The sequence below is a fragment of the Ambystoma mexicanum genome, chromosome 5p, assembly GCF_040938575.1.
Source record: "Ambystoma mexicanum isolate Mex_15411 chromosome 5p, UKY_AmexF1_1, whole genome shotgun sequence".
Taxonomy (NCBI): domain Eukaryota; kingdom Metazoa; phylum Chordata; class Amphibia; order Caudata; family Ambystomatidae; genus Ambystoma; species Ambystoma mexicanum.
The window spans coordinates 464,342,864-464,365,846 of record NC_090930.1 but is presented as its reverse complement, the minus strand read 5'-3'; positions in this window follow the sequence as shown (position 1 = coordinate 464,365,846).

Genomic DNA, 22,983 nt, shown 5'->3' with positions numbered 1-22,983 from the left:
TCTTTCCTTTGTTAAAATCCGTTTGCAACTTGGTAAAAAATGATAGAGCATTGCTAAAGTGAGTCTGAACTAATACCAACACGCATCTCCCACTCACCCTGAATCTCTAGAGGGAATTAAAATCATTGGCATATTTTCCCATCCATTGCCATCACATTTAAAAAGCATTTTGGGCCTGTGTTTCAAACTCCTACCTGTTTCCTCTAAGCTTGCTGGGGGGGGGAATTGAATTTCGTATTGTATTTGATTGCATTCCTGAGAACTGTGTGTGTTACTTCCATCGCCTTCCATTTCTTACATTGCATAGGGGAGAGGGTGAATTGCCAGAGAAAAAGTGATTATCTTATCTTTTGCTAAAATCATATCAAGTATTTCTGCACTGCAATTTATTCCTCATTGATTTTCCCTTGAAATCATAAAAGTATTTTTGCTACTTTATCCATCCTATACTAACTCCTCATTGGTTGTAAAGAAGTGTGCTAGTGCCAGATTACCCATTGTTGATCAACATCATATGTCTCAGTGTACTATCAGATATTAATTTATTATAAAAGTGTGATATATATATATATATTGTTTAATTTTTCAAATAAACCTTTTAATTTGCAAAACAAACCTACTTCTTGGCTCAGTGGGGTCAGGGGGATTCTAAGAGGGGGTGTTATACAAGGGTGGTCATCCAGAGTACTGAACTAGACATAAAAATACATTATTAAGGGTTTTCCTCAGCATCCCAGACTAGGCATTGACTTGGCTGTAGTGTTGATTGAATATCGCTTACAAAAGTGGGGGCTCGAGCCGGGATATTCTGGGTTAGATTTACCATTTGTGCAGATTAATACAGTGTGCCAACTGACCAGATACACATATCCGGTTAGATCACCACGCTGTTTTACACTGTGAAAGCACCCCTCAAAGGAACGCTCTAAGGAAACGGTCTGTTTTGCAAAATAAAATACAAACTTCTGTAAGTCAGGAAGGAACTCAAATTCCAGAATGACGACCTTGGTAGATATGAAAATAGCCAGAGAGCACTTCTTAGATAAGCTATTTGTGAGAGGTGAGTGGACTCATCAGGACCAAACGGTCTGGTTGCAGGCAATCGCGCAACAGGTCACTGAAACAGGGTCAGATACATGGGGAGATCAGAGTCCCCTACATGTGGCCCTGAGTGAACTATATATGGCCCCTAAAGCCAAAGATGAACATAATAAGATTGCCAGGATAGCGGCATATTTGTATCTATATATGGGAGCCATGCAGGACAAATGTGCTGAAGGCCAAGATCTGGCAAATAGGCAACAGATGGCGTTAGAGAAGGCCCAATCTGATCTGGACTCTTCTGAGCAGAGGCTGCTCAGGAGCCAGGCGTCAGAAAAGGACAGCAGACAGTACATCACTAAAATAAAGGAGGATATGGATGTGCTGCAACAGGAAAAGGCGGACCAGGATACCAGTTTTCTGGCCTTGCAGAAGGAGTACCAAGAAGGTTTGGACTCCCTACTGCAGAGCCAGAAAAAGCTGGAGCAACAATTAGATTTCAATAGGGCATGTGCCGAGCAGGTAGTCACCCTGCAAAGCCACCTAGATAGGGAGAAGGCAGAGAGCAATAAACTGATTTTGAAAGACCTGGATACCCAGGCAGAGTTTGACCAGGAGCGCCAGAAAGCTGGTGCCTTCCAAAGGCAAAGGGACGACCTGGCGGCACAGATGCAGGCTCTTAGTCAGGAAAGGGATACCTTAGGCCAGGAAGTCTGCCACTTAAAAAGGAAAATGGAAGAAAATCAACTGGCCCTCCAGGGACTGGGTGACCTCCAAAAAGAACACCAGAACTTGTTAGAGCACACCAGGAGGGTGGAGGATGCTCTGGCAAGAAAGGAGCAGGCCAGTAGGGATGGGACTGAGGAGGTAACCCTCCTGCAGCAGAGACTGGCCCAGTACTCCAGGACTAATCAGGAGGCACAGAGAGAAAATGAGGCTCTCTGTCAGCACAATGATAGGCTCCAGCAACAGGTAGCGATGCAGGAGAGACTGATAGAGTCTAGTAAGGCCTTAACTGAGGAACTGAAAGTGCAGGCTCTTGCATTGCAACAGGGAGCAGGGGCTGATAGAGACGAGGTGCGCTGGGAAAGGGAAACGCCTGAGCATAACCTCAGGAGCCCTGGTACCAGAGGCCTTCATCTCTCCCAGTCCCTGGACTCTGCCACCCCATGTCCCCTCGCGCACATGAGCCCAGGGCCACGGAGATGGCAGATTACTATCCAGCTAGAAGTATGGGGCTCATAGGCCAGTACCTCCCAGGAATGGATGGGCGGACATCCGGGTATGGGCACCCAAGCACAGTGCAATTTAGTGGGGAGCCCCAGGAGAGTAGGCCCATTAAGGGCATCCTGAAAACCTCTGCCCAGTTAGGTCAGTGGGGGGGGTACCCATCAAATCCTGGCAGCAAGGAGGGGTCTGAAGACTCCTTTGAGCATTACAGGACACAGGAGACCAGGTCCCCACATTCTGCCAGCCATTCCCAGGCTCGCAGAATCTGGGAAAACCTGGAAGATCAGACGGGCACCTCTGGGAGCAGCGCTTCTGAGTCAGAGGATGAATGGACCAGGGTTACCTGAACCAAAAAGGCCAATAAGGCAAAAAGGGCCTTGCTTAAGGACCCAGTGAAACAAATAAAGGCAATAAGGAGTGTCATAACGCCTTATCATAAGAACGCCAAGTATTCCGTTTGGGAACACTTGGAGCTCTATGAGCAAATGATGGAGACTTTCCATTTGAAGGACAGCAGTAGCTGCATCCAGTACGTCAAATGGACATTCTCCCCAGAATACTCCAGTTTCTTTGCGGGGCTGGAGGACCAAAATCATTTAAGATGGTCCACCTATAAGGCGGCCATCTTGAAACATTTTTCTGTTCACAGAAATCCTCAAGAGGCTCGCAAGGCAGCCTACAATTTGCAATGTGGGGAGGATCAGGCCCCACAAGAGTTTGTGCAAGAATTAAAGCGTGCTTTTGCGCAGACCACCAATACGTTTTTCCATGCCTTACCCAAATACATAATGACCCAGCTCGTGAGAGATTTTCATGAGAAAAGATCTTTAGACTGGGTCATTGAACAGGCTACCCGGATCTATGAGGTGCAGAAGCCCATCGAAAATAAAAATAACGCGCCGAAAAACCCCAAAACCAACAGCACCCCTGCTGCTGCCAAGGTGGCAGAGGTAAAGGTTGCCCCCGTTTTAGATTTGGAGATGGGGGGCCTAAAAACCTGCCTGCACCAAATAATTCACAGCCCAGAAGGCCCTCGGGCCAGTAACAGACAGGGAGTCGAGAAGGTAGTCCCACAAATGGGGTCCCCCGCTCCCCTGACTATGTAAGTCCCCGCTACAAGGGAAACCGACCAATCCTGGGTTATGTGTGGACTCCTCCAGCCCAAGGGGGGGGATCCAGCCAAGCACCTAACCCAGGGAACTTCCCTCCCAACTTCCCACAGGAGGGCAGAAATTCTCCAAATCCTGGGCAGAACTTCTTCCCCAGGTATCCACCCAATTTCCAGCCCCAAAATCATCCATCCTTCTTTCCCCAATTCCCTGAGCCCAGACAACCTAATCCGGGAGAGGGGAGGCCAAGGGTGGAGGGGTACCAAAATCTTCCCAACCAGGGGTACTACCAGAGAAGGGATAGCTACCCTTCCCGGGATCAGCCCAGGGGAGAAAATAGAGCCCCGTATCAGCCTGAGCGGGTTTCACAACTTGAGCGCCAGGTCCAAAATATGGAACGGGATCTGGGTCTCATACTGAGGGCTCAACAGAACCCTCAGATGAGCATGCCACCGCAGAATGCCCCAAACTCTGGACCTGGTGCTCCAGAACAATGACGGGGGCAGCACCCCGATAACCCACTGGTTCACAGGGAGGAGGCACAAGGGGAAGGGGTGTGTAAAGCCTTGGAGGAAGCTTCCTTCCCAACTTGTAAACAGCCCCTGGAAAACCAGGAACCGGAAACAAAATCTCCTACCCCTGAAAGCCTGCCTCGCAAGGAGCAGAAGGGGGGGTAGGAGAAACAAAGGACCCAAACAGACCCACTTTGTGGAGGAGGTACAGGTCTTCCAATTTGAGGGAGAGGGATCCTCAGAAGATCCTGGGAAAAGGATCTTCTCCTTCAGGGATGGGGGAACTCCTCCCAAGGAAAAATGGGTCCCAAGGGATGCCGATTCAGACTGGGGAGATGTGGAGACTGAGCTACTGCCGCCCATCATCTCATCCCAGAACCGACAATACCAAAATCCCCTGGTTCAAACCCATCCTGGTGACTGCCTCCAAAAAGGGGGGGTGGCCCAGAACCGGAACCAGGGGAACCCACAATGGCTCTGATCTCCAGTTGCCAACTTTTTCTTTCAGATTCCCAAGGCTCTCCACAGAATTCTGCCCAAATCTCTTCGCTAGCAATGTCCAAAACCAGAAAGTTAGCCCACCAGTTGTCCAAAAATGTGCATTATCTGTGCCCCCTTGAGGAGAAGGAGGGAAGATACTATGCCCCGGTACAAGTACAGGGGCAGGGTACAATTTTGGCACTGGTGGACACTGGATCCCAAGCTACCCTTCTGTCCAAAAGGGCATTTGAGGAACTAAATGCAGGAAGGGGGGAGAATTACCGAATTCCTCTCACCTCTCTTCCTGGACAACTGCAGAACTTTGACAGGAAGGAAATTCCTGTCGAGGGGACTGCAGATTTGGACATCAAAATTGGGCGACACAAGGTGAAACACCCGGTCATAGTAGTGACTCCAGAGGGCACCCCTTGTTTACTAGAGAATGACCTCCTGAGAAGGTTGTCACCCCTAATAGATTGTGTAAACAAGGTCCTCTGGACCCAGACTAGCCGACCAATAAAATGTCAACAATGTTAGTTTAAACGGCACCTGCCACATGGTTGAACAAAAATATGACCAAGTAGAATTTCACTTCTAGAACAACCAAACTCCAGACGTGACAGTAATAGCAGTAGGACAACAGACTGGTGATGGGGGGTCCTCTCTATTTCTGAAAATCAACCTTCCTTCCAGTTTAAGGTGGTATTCCACACTGGAAGGAAACACCCTGAAATTCTTTACTAATCCACAATCAGAATCTCCCACTCCTATAGTCCAGAAAGATGTAAAATCAGCTCAGAGCCTGGCTGATATTCAGCAAATTGGAGAGCAGTTGTTCATCCCTGTTCAGTTAAATGATGGGATGGACTCGTTTCTCGCTCGAGTGTGTGTGAACAACGGTAAGAGCTTCATCAGCGAAGCCATGTTCCGCCAACTCCCAAAAGATCCAGCCATTCCCACATTCAAACTGATAGACAAATGGGAAATGGACCTGGAAGCACCTAATTCCGAACATCTCCTGCCAAGCAGGTGTATGCTCAAAATCTCCATTGGCAACAAGAGCATAGTCCATAATTGTTGGGTCGTGCGAGACGTCACTGCCGCCTTTTACTTAGGCAGTGACATTCTCAATCGCTTTGCCATTAGTTTGGACCTAATAAACATCAAAGCTTGGTCCCGATTAGCGGATAATCCCATGGGCTTTGATGATCCAGAAAAAGCATTAAGGTCAGCTCAATTGCTACCTTATGCAGTTGAAATTCAGCTCAAAGAGGAAGTCACCATCCCAGAAAGGACCCAACAATTCTCCCTGGAAGTGAAAGTAAAAAGAGGACAAAAATTGCAAAACCCTGATGCTTATATTCATCTAAATGATTCTCTCCAACAGCAAGGGTTAGGGGTAAACCCAACACCATTAGTCAACATAGAACATGACACCATTCCAATAGAGGTGGATAACAGCGACTTACAGAGTATTACTCTAGCCGCAGGCACCACTATTGGAATGGCGGTTGATGACCGACATTTCTCCATTGATTTAGGAAATGAACTGTTAGGACCAATCCCCAAGGACTGTTTTGACAGTGACAGTGAGGACAATACAACACCAGACAGGATTTTCACCCGGCATGGGGGGGATCTTCCTGGTGTACACTTCTTGCCCTTATGGTAAGGAAGATGTGACTTGTGACTTCAGGAGGGATGAGGTGATTTTCCAGGTCCATGAGGGCTGCCTTTCCCACCTGAAGTCTCCAGTCCAAATCAGCACTCTGACCAGGGACTTCTCCACCCAGCTGGAGGAGGCCGCTGAGATTGCCAAATCAGAAGTCTTTCCAGGCTTCAGGCAGATGGTGGAAGAGAGAGTCAACCTAGCTGATGCCTGTGTGACTCTGGAACAAAAGCAAAAGTTGAAACAAGTTTTCTTGGATTTCCAAGATCTCTTTGCGGTAGACTCATATGACTGTGGTCGCACCGACATCCACACCACAACAATTCCCACGGACCCTGGAATGACTCCAGTGTTTGTGAAGCAATATCGCTTGCCTCTCGCATCCATGGAGTCCCTTACTGAAATAATTAAGAACCTTGAGTCCCGGGGAATAATCCGTCCAGTCCACAGCACTTTCAATAATCCGGTGCTGGGAATATTGAAGCCAAACGGCCAGTGGAGACTCTGCGCCGACATTAGGGAGCTCAACAAACGGGTCCATACTTCCCGATGGCCTCTGCCCTATATTGACCAAGGGCTGGCCCAGATTCAGGGGTCACAGGTATTCACGGCAATAGACCTGACCAATGGATACTGGACCGTGCCTGTCAGTAGGGAGGACCAATACAAACTGGCTTTTACCTTTGGGGGCAAGCAGTACATATTGACCTGGACTCCCTTTGGATACCTCAACTCCGGCAATGAATTCAACATTTTCCTACATAAGGCCATGCCCGACCTGGGTGCGAGGGGTAACCTGGCTTATGTAGATGATGTCCTCATAAAAAGTTCATCTGTGGAAGAACACATAGCAGAGATGCGTTATGTTCTGACGCAGTTGAGGGCCGCCGGAGCAAAACTTTCCTTTCAGAAAGCACAGTGGTGTAGGTCCCGTGTTAATTTCTTGGGGCATGAGATTACTCCTCAGGGTCTCTGCCCCCAAGAAAAGAAAGTGGAAGCACTCCAGAAATTGAAAGACCCCACAACTCTGCGGGAACTAAGGAGCCTCCTTGGACTGACTAATTACTGCAGAATGTTCATTGAGGGCTACGCAGAGATCACTAGACCCCTGATTCATCTCTTGAAGGGGGGGTCAAGTGGGAATGGGGTCCCGAACAAGCCGAGGCAGTAAGACAACTCAAAAGAAGCCTCTCACAAGCGCCTTGCCTAGCTTACCCTGTCAGAAACAAGGAGTTCTTCCTGGAGACGGGGTTCTCTAATACGTGCTTGACGGCAGTATTATACCAAAAGCATGACAAGGTCAATAAAGTAATCTCCTATGCGAGCAAAATTTTATCCTCTGTGGAGGAAAAATTCAACGATTGTGAGAAGGCACTCCTGGCAACGGTGTGGGCATTGAAGAATTACCGCCCGTTTATCCAGGGGGAACACATCATAGTGGAGACCGCACACCAGCCGCTGCAATATCTCCAAAGTGACAGAATCCGGGCCGGAAATGTGAGTAATTCCCGAATTACTTCCTGGATTCTGTCAATGCAAGGCTTTCCTGTGGAGGTCAGATATGGCCAAAACAAGAAGAGTCCCCTCGCGCAAGGTCTGGCTGACTTGCATGATTGCGCCATAGAAAACTGTCTCGAGGACGAAAGTCTAAAAATCAAGGACAACATGGAGGCATACCTTAATTCCCCACACAAAGTCTTTGAAGAAGACAAGTGTGAGGGAATGCCCACTGTCTATGTGGATGGATGCTCTTACCATGTTGACAACGACGGGGAGAAAGAACTGGTGGCTGGCGTAGGGAATGCATGGGTGAAGGAGTTCCCAGAACCCTCTGCTGGATACAAAATTGGTCCCCGAAGTAGTCAGGTGGCAGAATTGATGGCTGTGCATCAGGCCATCCTCACTGCTGTCCAGCATCAACTCCACGAACTGGTCATAATCACAGGTTCGGATTATTTACGGAACGGGTTCGTGGAGCACCTGGTCAACTGGAAATCCAGAGGTATGTTATGTGCTAATAACAAACCCCTTAAACATGGGAAGTTAATTCAAAACATTGATGATCTGGTCACATCGAATGGGATGACCATCTACTGGAAAAAGATCAAGGGTCATTCCAAAGTAGAGGGACCAGACAAAACTGGAAATGACTTAGCTGATCAGCTGGCCAAAACCGGGGCCATCCAAGGGGATCTACTAGAAATAGAGTCCCTGTTGGGGGAAATCCAGGTCACTGCTATCACTAGGTCCCAGACAAATGCTCACAATGATCTTTCAACTGCACAATGGAGTAAGGAGACCCCTGATGCTGATTTAATTACAGCTCAGAAGGGGGATCCAATTATTGGTAAGTTTTACCAACACCTTGAGGACCCTGAGAACTTTCCCCTGACGGATACCGATTACATTGGGAAAGAGGACCTAAGAGTGTTGATGAAATGTCCAAAAATGTTCCGAATCCAAGACGGTTTGTTGGTAAGGAAATCCCAAGCTGGCCATGATCAGTGGGTAGTTCCTACCTCATTCCGAAGCCTGATGTTAAGTCACGCCCATGATGCGGCCACCGCCGGTCATAGGAGGTTTCACACAACACTGGAAATCTTAAGAGAGGTTGCATACTGGCCACACATGGGGCAGGACCTCGACCAATACTTGAAGGGGTGTCTTGTGTGTGCACAATTTCAGCCATCATCTCTCACACACCGTTCGCCTCTCCAAAAGAGGGGGATGACACTGCCATGGTCAGATTTGCAAAATCGACTTTGTAGGCCCTGTGATTCGCTCGTCTAGAGGAAACAAGTACATGTTGACCGTTACATGCTTGTTTACCAAGTGGGTGGAATGTCTCCCAGCCCCAAACTGCAAGGCAGAAACAGCAGCTGCCCTGATGATTAACCACATCTTTTCCCGTTTTGGTCTACCTCAAAGGATTGAGTCAGACAGGGGTAGCCACTTCACCAGTGAAGTAATGACAAAGATGTGGGAGATACTGGGGGTCAAAAGAAAGCTACATATTGCTTACCGGCCAGCTTCTTCTGGAGCAGTAAAGAGATATAACCGAACCATTGTGAGCATCTTAAAAAAGTTTGTGGCAGATTCTGGGCCAAGTTGGGATATCCGATTACCTCTGGTCTTAATGGCCATCAGATCTACCCCTTCATCTGCAACCAAAATGTCACCATTTGAGTTGATGACTGCACGCAAGATGGTGCTTCCCCAGCATTTGGTCTACAGAACCCAAGAGCAAACGTTGAAAAATGCCTCCACAACTCATGAGTATGTGGAGAATTTAAGGAAACACCTTCAGCATGCTTTTGCCTATGCTCAGCGGAATCTAGAAAGATCAGCCGAGAGCATGAAGACCCACTATGATTTAAAAAATACCCGAAAGGAATATAAGGTGGGTGATCGGGTCTATCTATACAATTTCCAAAGGAACCAGGCCAAACAGCGAAAATTCTTGCCTACATGGAAGGGACCGTTTGAAATTATAGACAAAATCTCCCCTGTTGCATACAAGATCCGCATCCCCAAAGGCAGTTTGGCGGAAGGGGAAGACAAGTGGGTACATATAAATCAGCTAAAGTGTTGCCATCCCAGGCACACGCTGCAGCAACTGGAGGAGTCCTCTGCAATACCAGAGGGGGACGCTCCAGGGTAAGTCAGTTCAAACTCTAAAATATTCCACATATCAAAAATATAGTAACATAATGCAAATGTGCCCTGTTATATATTGTTTTTAAAATCAGACTGCAAAATGCATTTGGATGTATAAAATGTACATGTTCGCCACACCATTAATAGTGGTGGAAAAATGTCTAGGAATGTGTATTGCCGCTTTTGCTTTATCATCCTAGGAGAGAGGAAACCATGGAGACTGACCAAGGAGGACGACCGGGGACCGGGAGCAGAGACCCGAGGGGCCCGGGGTACCGCTCAATCCTCCCATCAGGACCAGCAAGGAGAACTGATTGATCGACTGGAGGGAGGAAAAGATGCTGAACTGTGCCATCCATGGAATTGGAAGAAGAGGAGGCGAACATCCCAGATCTTGCGAGTTCCATCAGCGAAAGGACAGAATGGCCATCGCAAGAGGGGGGGCTTGTGGGATGTTTTTACCCATGCATCCAGGCCCTACAATAAAACTGTGCAGTACTGGCATGGAAAACATCATGATGGCCAGAACTCCCCAGAGAGTGCACATGGAAAGCATGAAGAATAGGCTGCCACCCATTTTTGCCTATGTTGTGAGCACAGGAGGGCACTGCCTAAAACCACCATTGGGCTACACACACAGTATCCTGAAACCATTGGGAATGGCAATGCTGTTTGCCAAAAAAGCAACTCAGAACTGTGGGGAATTCATTTTCTTAATCCCAAAAATGGTTGCATTACCAGTACTCACCACTACCAGAAAGCTGGCGTTTTAAAACCACCAGACTTTTGTGTAAAACTGAACAAATGAAACAAAACCAGGCCAAGGAAAGACTTGCTAAGAGGTGGAAGAATGTAAAACTATATTATGAAATGACTTGAAGGAAGTAATTATTTAATGTATAGGTACAAATTGTCAGTTTGATTTGAATGTAGAAAACTGGTAACAAATAGTGACATTTAGCTGAAACCTGGCTTAATGAAACTGGATTCTGCCTGACAACTACCCCCGACAGGAGTTGATACTGGATCAACAGCTATGTTCCCAGGCCTGGCTGCCAGGCCTGGCTGCATACTGAGGTCCTGTTGATTATATTAGGGGTGGAGCAGCTGGGGACTACAGGGAGTTGAACAAAAGCCTGTCCTGGACTCAGGCAAATGTTATATTGGGGGTGTCGTAAAAGTGGCTTCCTCTTAGGGGAAACTGGGAGGGGCAGTGCCTCTGCTAGCAGCTGAGCTTGGGGGAAGTGGATAAACCAGTTATTTCACCCTGTGATGTGGGAAGCCACACCCCTTTTTGACCAGGGCATAATTTTAAAAAGATAGATAACTCAAAGTGCGGACTTGTCAGAATTATATAAGTAATATCATTATTTTTGTGATTTTTCTGTGAACATTTTGAGATCCGTTAGGACCCTGTGGTGTATTCTGGGGGGTTGCTAGCGGAAAATAGGGTCTCACTCCAAATGTCTGCATGTTAAAAATCCGACACTTCATCAATTAATGTCCATACTCCTTCGCACATGTGTGTAAATTTGGGTAAATGTCCGATATTGCAAAACCAGTTAAAAAGCGCAAAATGTTGTCATTTTTGAATGCAAGCCCCCAGGAAGATCAGAGGCGGACAAGCATGGACCATAAGGAATATATAATGTGCACATGTAATTTCAACAAATTGTATATCTGGGAAGGATGTATTTGAATCAAATATAGATTTGTGGGCAAACTGACCAGGGGAGGATCCTCTGACCCATAAAACCTACAGCATCACTCAGACTCACATTTCCTTCCCCCAATCATGGGAGAGGGGAGAATTGGGCCAATGACAAGTAGAGAGGGGCAGGCTTAGCTAGGCCCAGGCACACACCCATTTTCAAAACACATAAAAAGAGACTGCTGGGACAGGTAGAAAGATTCAATTCCATTTGCTGCGGAGCATGCTGACCGACGACTTCACATCCAGAGATCCAGACTTTAAATCCATCAATCTCCAGAACCTCTAGCAATACCCAGAAAGCAGTGTTACATCCAGAATCCAGAGAGGCTAGACCAGCAGAGCAGAGCTGACCCAGATCACTGTGAAGTGCCGAGACCAGAAACGGAGTCCAGTCCAAAACCTGACCAGATCCGTGGCGAGGCCTATTTCAAATTTATATTGTGAGTACCTAGCAGAACTGTGCAGAACCAATCTCTTAGGTAAAATAATATAATCCAAACTATTTTAACCTAAGTAGAACAGCCTCCTAGAAATCGTGTCATCTGTCATTTGTAAAGCTGCACCACTGTCACTTGTCAATTCTGCAGCTGCATAGCTGTCACCTGTCATTTTGAGTTTACTTTAAATCCGAAAAACTACCTTTATTTAATCGTCCGTATCTCTGGAACCGTTTGGGCTAGGAACGTAATTTAACTTTCCTCTGAAAGCTTAGAATATAGGCTTTCCAACGGACCTAGAACCTTATACTTTTCCCGCAATCGCGAGATACGCACTCGCGAAATTTACCACGATTTGCGATTTTGGCTCAATTTCTCCACTTGTCAAAATAGCAGCTCCATTCTTACCTTTGTTAAAATCCGTTTGCAACTTAGTAACAAATCATAGAGCATTGCTAAAGTGAGTCTGAACTAATACCAACACGCATCTCCCACTCACCCTGAATCTCTAGAGGGAATTAAAATCATTGGCACATTTTCCCACCCATTGCCATCACATTTAAAAAGCATTCTGGGCCTGTGTTTCAAACTCCTGCCTGTTTCCTCTAAGCTTGCTGGGGGGGAATTGAATTTCGTATTGTATTTGATTGCATTCCTGAGAACTGTGTGTGTTACTTCCATCTCCTTCCATTTCTTACATTGCATAGGGGAGGGGGTGAATTGCCAGAGAAAAAGTGATTATCCTATCTTTTGCTAAAATGATATCAAGTATTTCTGTACTGCAATTTATTCCTCATTGCTTTTCCCTTGAAATCATAAAAGTATTTTTGCTACTTTATCCATCCTATACTAACTCCTCATTGGTTGTAAAGAAGTGTGCTAGTGCCAGATTACCCATTGTTGATCAACATCATATGTCTCAGTGTACTATCAGATATTAATTTATTATAAAAGTGTGATATATATATATATAGTTTAATTTTTCAAATAAACCTTTTAATTTGCAAAACAAACCTACTTCTTGGCTCAGTGGGGTCAGGGGGATTCTAAGAGGGGGTGTTATACAAGGGTGGTCATCCCGAGTACTGAACTAGACATAAAAATACATTAATAAGGGTTTTCCTCAGCATCCCAGACTAGGCATTGACTTGGCTGTAGTGTTGATTGAATATCGCTTACAGTATGTATGTGCGTATGTTTGCTTGTCCGGCCATACATATCCACACCGTTGAACACATGTCTACCAAATTTTACATGGATTCCTCATTTGTCTTATGGCAAGATTTTAGTCTATGTTTGGATGCAAAAATCTTATATGCCAAGAAATGTGATGTGTGTGTATGTTTGTCTGGTTATACAATTCCACACAGTGCAACCATAATTTTGCATGGATTCCTCATTTGTCTGGGGCAAGATTGTAGTCTATGTTTGGATGCACAAAATTCACTATGTAGACACCCTCATTTACTGATGCTCACCCCGATTCGCTACAGTAGGTATTAGGAGGAGGCAGACTTTGGAAATGTGTCTGAAGCAAAATGTTCAATGTGTTGGTTATTCCTTTGAAATGTATTATTACTGTATGCAGTTTGAAAGTGTTTATTAAAGCATTTTCAAAGAGAATAAAAAAAAATTAAAAATGTTTTTTTATCACGCCACTCCAAATATGGGAAAATGGTAAGGTTACAGGTTACATTCAGGAGAAGACAGCACAATAAATCAATCTTTCTTGGGCATTTTCTCAAATGTGCTGAAGCAATTAAGTGACTGAAACCTGCCGCACACTTTTAAAATCTCTAGCTGATGCAAGGCGAAAATCAATATCAAGACCTTCTGAAACACAACAACAAACAGCAGCACGACTTGCCGACCAGAGGATAAGAGCAACTTTCTTCAGGACAAATGAGATGCCAGAGCAAACTGAAGCAAGACTTGCCGACAAGAAGACAAGAGCAACATCATCCAAGGCACTTGAGACACCACTTGATCAGGACACAGGCAATGCCGGGTACCCCAGCTACTATCACATATAAATAAACACATTGAAGGAAAAAACATCCAAAAACATTTTTCAATATAACACGGGCTAGAGTTCATTGAGTTTTTTTCTAGCCGCGGTAACAAGATGATACTTGGCGCCGAGGGTCACATAGGTTTACATACATATATACATATTCATGTAATAGATAGTTCTTAAAATATTCCTTCAAATACAAAAAATTTACTTTTAAGCACTAAACCCGTGGCTACGACCTCCAGATGCTGCTATGGTTGACCGTGCCTCCAAAATTCAACACCCCATTGGGCTACACGGTAGCCGAAGTTATGCATATATGTTTAAAAAATATATATTGACATCACTATATACGTGTCAATTGAATAAGAAGAAAGAGGTGAGAGTATGGTTAATGTCTAAGGTAGAAAGGCTGCACATATGTTCCCTGGATGTAGAAAAGGAAAGATACTCCATAGCTGAAAGTGCATTCAAATTACAACAAATATAATCAAATTAACCTTCAAACACACTAACATAAATACAAAAACGAAATGCCTGCATTTAAATGCCATTGATTGACATCTCTCATTTTGTAAGCCCATGTTAGTGAAAGTTAAAAAATACATTAAAAAATACTTGCCACACAATCATAGCAGATGAAAAAATGATAATGAACACTATCTGATAGCAGTGGTTAATATAACTAACACACACAACACTGCAAATAATTCTTCAAATATGTACATTTGTATTAACACTTACTTTCACATCAGCCACACTCCTGCCATGTGCACAATGAGAATTCTGGAATCGAAAGTATGAAACTGCAGAAAATGGTGGCTTTTATACTTTCAGAAATGAATACCAAAAAAAGAGGACCATATACTAATAAAACTACTAAAATGGATGGCACAATTTCACTACAACCTATCACAGAGAGGTACACAAATAGAACATGTAACAACAACCAATAACAAACAATCAAACTCACAGAAATCTTTTTTTACCCACCCAGCCCCTTTCATAGCCGCGGCTATTCGGCGCAGCTGCAGAACTTGCTTTGTAGCCGTGGCTACATGTACATTTCTTTGAAAACTCAAAAACAAACTAAGCCAACTGTCAAAACTTCAAATAAAACAAGGGAACACCTAAGCACATAAGATAAAACACACAAATGAAATTCTGTGCTGTACCATCCATATAACAATATGAGTATTGCACAGAAAATGTATGGTTTAATAGACACGGCTATAACCATAGCCGTGCCTACAGGTACAACTAATAAAATGACAAAAAGCGTTGGCGGGCCTATGTATGTGCATTTTATGGACGTAGTTATAGAAAAGCCCCTTCATGGCCGTTTGCAGTTAGCCACGGCTAAATGAAAAAAACTGTAAATAAAAAATATATTTCGACTTACCCAAACTCCAAACAAGTGTCCCTAACACGCCTTCCAGCCCCCCTGTGATCCCCCCGTCCACTCCCTATGGACCTCCTCCACTCCCCTGGTCTCGCCGAATCCCCCAAATCACTCACTGCATCTATGATGCTACTCCACCCAAAATGTCAGATAGCTGCGGCTATCACACGTCCACAAACACACAACGTGCCATTTGTTGGTATACAGCAGTGGCTCCACAGGGTGCCACCTATACCCGCGTTCTATTATAAATTCTATCAAGTATACTAACGTACTCATGTAGAAACATACGCATTGTTTGCAGCATACATGATGGAAGTGTAATATACATAATTTTGCCATATTCAATACTGAAATGATAACTACTTTCTTATTACAGTTTTGCATACTGTTGCACATGTAATAAGTAGCTAATAAAACCTACTTACTACAGACAAAACACAAATAAATAACACATACAAATATGAGTATATACATGGAAAGTGAAATAAGCAAAATAAAACAATAGTAGTAGCAGAAAGTGTTCATAACCTAACTAATTATCTTTTTGCAGAGAAATAATTACTCTGTTTCAAAGGTGCAACTTACCCTATGTATCGCACTCTAAAGAAAGTAGTGTGAGTACAATGTATATAAATATGAATATATACAGGGAAAGTATAGTAATAAAAAAGAACTATCAGAAAGTGCTGATAACCCTAATGATTATCTTCATGCACATAAACAATTGCTGTCTTTCAAGCCTGTGACTTCCCTTATGTATATGTTTCATATGATATGACTGGACCCTAAGAGGATTACTGTAGAAACATACTTGAGGGATAACTCTACAAATATAGTACCTTTTCAATTGTTATTTCCTGCCTGCAACTGAAGAAAACCATGTGCCCTAGATATGTCAGTAAAGGAATAAAGGGGGAGCCAGACATGTGATGTAATCAGTGATGTCATCCATGGCATTTGTGATGTCATCTTTGATGTCCTGGGTGTTAGTTTTAGCAGTGCACAGTGGTGGCGCGAGTTATGGTTGTTTAACTTACCATAACTGGTGAATTTCAGGGGTTTTTCGGTTTTACTTGGAACCATAACGTTCCTTTAACAAAGTTTTTTCCTGAATTTGATAGGTTTTTAGTAGCGCAACCTAACCATAACGTCCCTTTAACAACGTTTTTTTACTGAATTTTATAGGTTTTTAGTAGCACAGCTTAACAAAAATATCCCTGAATTTATGTACATGTAACATGGACCATACTGAACCCCCACTGCTGAATTTGATGTCCACAAACTCTTCTTATGTCCGCGGACAGGGGAGGACAACAGCAGCACTACCCAAAAAGTCTGGGGGGTATCTTTAATTGTTATATCATAACATATGAACACTGCACAAATTCACAAACCAGCACACATACACATTATATGTAGTAATAAATAAGAAGTGTAACCCATTTATATAACACATCAACCATTCATTTAAATACAATATGTTCTAAAATGGAATATACCAAAAGAAGAAAGATAGGCTTCCAACATGATTACCTCACAGAAACTTCACAACTAAGAGCAACAGCAGATCTACAGACCAGTAAGAACACACCTTACCAGAAACTAGTAAGTGTACTTCATTTTACTCATATATTTTTTTCGCACAGAAATGTCTAGTACTCTGGAGTGGCTAGAGGAGCATTTCCCGTGTGAGGAAATGCCTGAAGATAGTGAACCTAACGGTAGACACTTTTCTGTATAAACCAATTAATAAATATTATTTTATATACATTTAACATATACATTTTTTTTTGTACAGATCATACAAACATTGAAAATAGTAAACGAAAAGAAATATTGGATAAGACTCTCCAGCACATGGAAGAAAAAATTGACATACTCATGGAAAATTTCAACAATTTATTAAACTTTGTGGAGGATCACTTGAAAGAAAAAACTAGATACCATTGTTCCACATGTACCTGTCCCCCCTCACCATATCCCAGTCAATTATCCCCAAACCCTCTCCATGAACAAAAATGTTTTGATGAGACTTCCATCCCTTCTTCACCTCATATGAATCCTCTTGAAACCCCAATTCTCCTGTGTTTGTCTCAGTTTCTGCTTCAACTTCTCTGTCATAAATTTAACATTCATATATAATAAAGTTAAATTGTTATATTGTGTCCTAATTAATTTCTTGTTTTTTTAATAAAAAAAGCAGTTGAGGTGTCCGCGGACAGTGCGGGTGTCTGGAATGTCTGTAAAGAAATGAAAATGGGGGCGTCCTAAGGACACTATACCTGTCCGTACTGTTCGCATGCAAGTTGAAACTGTTCTACGAACACACCTGGTGTTCAGGATGTCCGCCATTAATCAAAATGGAAGTGTTCTAAGGACACTTTACCTGTCCGTACTGTTGGCAGGCAAGTTGAAACTGTTCTGAGAACACATTCGGTGTCCGTGATGTCCGCAATCAAACTAACACACGCGGTGTCTTGAAATGTTCGTAAATAAACAAAATGGGGCTGCCCTGAGGACGCTAGACCTGTCTGTGCGGTTCGTAGGCAGGTTGAAACTGTTCTAAGAACACATCAAGTGTCCTGGGATGTTCGTAAATAAACAAAATGGGGGTGTCCTCAGGACGCTATGCCTGTCCGTATTGTTCGCAGGCGAGTTGAAACTGTTCTAAAAACACAGGCAGTATCCTGAAATGTTCGTAAATAAACAAAATGGGTGTGTCCTGAGGACGCCATGCCTGTCTGTACTGTTCGCAGGCAAGTTGAAACTCTTCTAAGAACACGCGCGGTGTTCTGAAATGTTCGTAAATAAACAAAATGGGGGTGTCCTGAGGACGCTATACCTGTCCGTACTGTTCGTAGGCAAGTTGAAACTGTTCAAAGAACACTCATCATGTTCGCAGACATTAAAAGTGCTCATATGGCATAGTTAAAATGTTTGTCTCTATGGGTATGGTATGCTGTGGTGGTTGTCGCCAGGGCATAGAGTCTTGGGTGCATGGCCGCATGGCCATGCACCCAAGACTCTATGCCCCGGCCACAACTACCGCAGCATATCACCCCCATAGTGGCTTATAAGTTTGGGAACCAAGAACAAATTTATAAGCAATGAAGTTATAAGCCAGTATGAGTGTTATATGATGTGGTGGTTGTGGGCAGGGCCTAGAGTCTTGGGTGCATGGACAAGACCAAATTTATAAGCACCGAAGTTATAAGCTATTATGGGTGTGATATGCTGCAATGGTTGTGGCCAGGGCCTAGAGTCTTGGGTGCATGGCCAAGACCAAATTTATAAACACTGAAGTTATAAGTCACTATGGGTGTGATTTGCTGCGATGGTTGTACTTGTTGCTAAAATCATTGGGTCTGTGGGAAAATAAAATCCACATTGGATTAAAAAAAAAACTTTTTTTGTTATGTTACAGTCTATTTGTTTGTTTGTTTTCAGTGTTCACTTGTTGTTTCTGGCTAATGTTCTATATGTTGGCTTGTTGCAGATTTTTGGAGCAGTTAGATACCTGTTGACATATTGTAACTGTCTATTGTTTTGTTATAATGAAGTGCTATTGATTTATCTGTTTGGATATTGTAAAGTCTTGGGGCAGTTAGATACCAGTTGGCGTATTCTAACTGTCTATTTTTTGTTATAATGTAGTGGTATTGATTTATCCGTTTGGATATTGTAAAATCTTGGGGCAGTTAGATACCAGTTGGCGTATTCTCACTGTCTATTTTTTGTTATAATGTAGTGGTATTGATTTATCTGTTTGGTTATTGAAAATCTTGGGGTAGTTAGATACCAGTTGGCGTATTCTAACTGTTTATTGTTTGATATAATTTAGTGATATTCATGTATCTGTTTAGTTGTTGTAGAATCTTGGGGTAGTTAGATAGCTGTTGGCATATTCTAACAGTTTATAGTTTTTTAATAGAAGTTTTGTTAATGTTTAAGTACAGTTTAGTTAATACATTTTGGTTTTAAAAAGATTAAATAGGTGTTTGTAAGATTTGCTGGTAATCTCTGCTTTACAGTAATGGTACTACCATTATATTCGAACATCCGCATTTTTTTTATATATGCAGTATAGTGACCTGCATTGGTTGTGGCTCCTTTGTGGTAGATTATACCTATTGTTGTGAAGGTTTTCTTACCAAGTAAAACGTGACCATGTGTGAATCCAGTCAGCTTGCAGTTGTTTTTGGTACCATCTGCATTGTAACGTAGAAGCATTAGTATTACGTATTTACTATGTGTTTGTATTAGTAAGGTGGAGCGATTATCCAAATTGCGTGTAGTACATGATCTACCATGGTTTGCATTTTGTACAAGTTGCTGAAATGGAACGGATTCACAATTAGGTATTGATACATATAAAGGAAGCGCTCATTGGGGATTTGTTCTTGTGTCACATTGTTGCAGAGAGTGCATGTATTTTTCCACATGTATGAAATCTGGAAGATTTCATTTATAGGTATGTTTTTGTTTTACAGTACTTGTAGTAAGTACATTAGAAATTCTTCTGGATCTTCCTGTGAGTTTATAGTGAATTTCACCATTCCAGCACAGTAGTCCAATTCTTGTTTTTTTCCATAAACACTATACGTGTTGTCAGGATTGTTTGTTGCGTTTCTATGAAGTACTAACATTTGCAAACACAATTGGTCTGTACTGTGTAAGTAAATGTTGTCAAAAATTGGTGGTAATTGAAATAGAATATTCATTGCTACATTTGCGTAGCAACTTACACCAGTTATATTTGAAAATTTAAAGGGACCAGTTAGTTCTGTATCTGAGTGCTTTTTTTAGTTTGTCTTCCTTCTTTGAAGAAGTACCTGGTTCACTTTCCCTAATAGGTTCTTTTTTGCTTGTGGTACTTGATGAAGTATTAGTTTGTTTTACTCTCTTTGGAGGATTGGCAACGACATCCTGTTGCATTTCTGTTTGATTTAGTTTTCTTTTACAACGTTTTACTTTTTGTGGAACAGGATATGTTTTTAGATGGGGGGTGTATAGTGAACGAAGTCTATTGTATTCTAAAATGCAAGGAATATCAGCGTTGACTTTACTTGCATCAAAGTTGATTAGAAATAGACCGTCAAGTGTACGTAAGCGTGATAGTGCTATGTAGCTCATGCCTTCTTTAAAGACTGTGTTACCAATGTCTATCAATGCTTTGTCTAGGGTAAGACCTTGTGATTTATGAATGGTAACTGCGTATGCAAGAGTTAGAGAAAATTGTTCTCTGCGTACATACATGTCTTTGAAGAGAAGGAATCGAGCTGTTGAGCGTCCTATCCTTTTCACTTCTGAAAGAGTTTGTCAAAGAGAATATTGACAAACTGAATGTTGTTGTCACGTGGGTATGTTTGAAAGCCAACAACTGTAGCCAGTGCTCCATTAACTAGTCCTTGATCCACGTCAAGGTTATGTTTAAGCATTACTCTGCAATTTAAGGATAATTTTAATATTTTTTCCAATCCAGCTGTATTGGAGATTGAATTTTCTAAACTGTTTAGTCTTGATGTGGCTTGTTCACACATGGGTAGTGTCATACCATGTATGTCTAGATTGTCTGTGGCGCTAATTTCAATTACTGGTTGCATTTCTTTTTTTAACATTGTTTCATTGAATTTGAAACAGCTTGCAAGAATTGGCATTAAGGCCATACAATTGACATTTTTGTGCGCTAATTGTTCCAGAACATCCGTAGCACATGCATTATCGCCATAAAGTGCATGAATGTGCCGGGTTTTCAATATTGCTTGTGCTTCTTGAGATAGTACACCAACTCTAATACTTTTTAAGATGTTGGCATAAGTGAGATCTGCAGATTGCCTCATGTTTTCTGTTAATTCTCTGTATTGGAAATGTTGCCAAAGGTTGACATTTCCTATGTTGCCAACAGTTTTACGACAGAGTTTGTGTCCTAAGGTTTTAAAAATAGGCTCACATTTCACTGGTGTTAATTGAAGAAGATCTCCGAAAACAATAATGTGTTCTCCTCCAAAGAGCTCTTCGTAATCTGTTTTGAGTACTTCTTGGAATCTGAGGTGAATCAAAGCCAACATTAGATTGAAGACCATGCTCACTTCATCTATTAGTAGCATTTTCATTTGTTTTAATACTCTGCATAGTTCCATTGCAGCTTCTTTAGAAAGTTTGTAATAGTCTAATTTGTTTTGGTGTTCTACTGGCAGGAGTAGTAATCTGTGTAAAGTGACACCGCCTATGTTGTAGACAGCTAAACCTGTGGGGGCAGTGACAACAGCTGACAGTTTGTTGTTTGTCAATTGTTGAAGGAATTTGCTGATGATTTTGATTAAGAATGTTTTGCCAGAAACAGCTTCACCACTGACGTACAGTAGTATAGGTTTGTAATTTTGGCAGGTGCATTCTTTATTTTCATGTTGTACACCATGTGAAATTTCTTTTGTTACTTCTTGAAAAATGCTACATTGCTCTAGTTTTGATTGTAGTATAGTTAAGTCTTCTTTATCTTCATACTGACACATGGTGTTTTCAACTTCCGTCATAGCTAATTCTGCCTCATTTGTTATTAGTGGCTGTCCCAGTGGTTCTTGGCTTCCTGTTACAGAAGGTTGACTACTGCCAGGAGTGTCCTTATCTAGTTGGGCCTGGAGTTCTTCTTCGTGTTGCTGTTCATTGTGCAACATTGTTTTGTAGTGTGTAAAGTTTACATCAGTTATAGTGCTTTCATTTGCTTTGAAAGCATCTTCGTAGGAGTCATAGTTATCTACTATTTCTTCTTCTTTTCTCCATGGTTTAAAGAGTTGCCTTCACAATTTGACACTCTGTATCTACCTTTTTTTTCATCGGGTTCTATATTATTTTTGTATGTGAAGTTTTGGGCTATGTGTTTGGGTAGTATGTGTCCAGCAAATGGTTTTTTAAAATGTCTTGGCTGTTGGGATCATGTTTGGCTATTTTTTCTATGTCGCCGTATGATATGAGAACTCTTTTTCTAGATTTAGCAGGACCAAGATTTAGCCATACTATATTTTCAGATTTTCCATACAAAGCAGTACCGGTTAAATGATCTGCTGCTTCATAGAACCACATTCTCTATGGGAGAGCATTTTTATGCCCAACCTGTATAATTTCTGAGACAGTGTTTTGTCTGATGACAAGAGGTCTTGGAGCTCTGTTTTTTCTGCTTTGGTTAAGTATGCTGTAACATATCGTGCAACTGCAGTGGAATTGTCTGCAATGTACTGCACATCTATGTTTGCATTCCATAAGTGGGCAATGATTGCATTGTAATCATTGATATATTTTTCTTCTTCTGTTCTTTTTATGTAATATGTATTTTTAGGTGATTTACCTTTAACACTATGTCTAACTGAAGACAGGAAGTTGTTTACTTGAGCTGTTTTTATAACTGGTCTAGGGAAACCAAAGCGGCATTTGGTGTAGTATTTCCCTTTGTTTTTGTATTTGCGACAATATTTGCCACATATGTGTCTTTGAAATAGTAAAATTTGTGCACCAAGATCACTATTTGTTGCTTCCGATGGAATTTCACAAGTGACATATTTTTCGATAAACTGTAACACAGTGGCATCATTGTCTTGACCAAATTTAGGAGCATCTTTAATCCATAAAAGCATGTGGATATGTGGTGTTCCTCTGGCTTGGTATTCTTTTCTCCAAAAGAAGTATTGCACTTCTCCGAGGGGAGGAACAGTTTATTACAA